A 581-nucleotide genomic window follows, 5' to 3' on the forward strand; every position below is an offset into this window, starting at 1 on the left:
CATGGAAATGTCATTATCTGGTTTTTCTTCAATGTTGAATTTGGCTGTCTGGAGCTGTCTTTGAAAGCAGGCTCGTTCTCTGACCCCGGCTGCGTAGTTTTTACTTTGTTCTTCCTTACAGCATTTTGCCTGCGCACTACTTCAGCAAAAAGAAAAACAGCTACTTAAAAGAATTAACATTGGTGTCCCATATTCTCCACTAAAGAACTCTAAATCCTGACCCACAACCACGGCAACTTAATGGAAATGAGACATAAGAATTAGACATGGAAAGTCCAAAACCTGTAGGCAGTGTGGCCATCAACGGGCAAAATGAAACCTGTTTGTGCTTACAGCAGCTTTGCAAGTATAAACTCCCTGCAAAAGGTAGAATGTCTTTATCCACCCGCCTGTTCCCCTGTGAATTATACTGTTATTTTAGTCAATTTTACCTGACATTTCCCTATGATTTTCTCTAGTGACAAGAAAATTGTATCTGGCCCTTGACAGTTGGGCACAAATTGACTGAACGAAACAAAATCAAGCAGTGAAGTAACCCCCAAGTAAATGTAATAAATCCAAAGTCCCGGAGGAGAGCGTCG

The sequence above is a fragment of the Pterocles gutturalis genome, unplaced genomic scaffold (genome assembly GCF_000699245.1).
Source record: "Pterocles gutturalis isolate BGI_N339 unplaced genomic scaffold, ASM69924v1 scaffold36886, whole genome shotgun sequence".
Lineage (NCBI taxonomy): Eukaryota > Metazoa > Chordata > Aves > Pterocliformes > Pteroclidae > Pterocles > Pterocles gutturalis.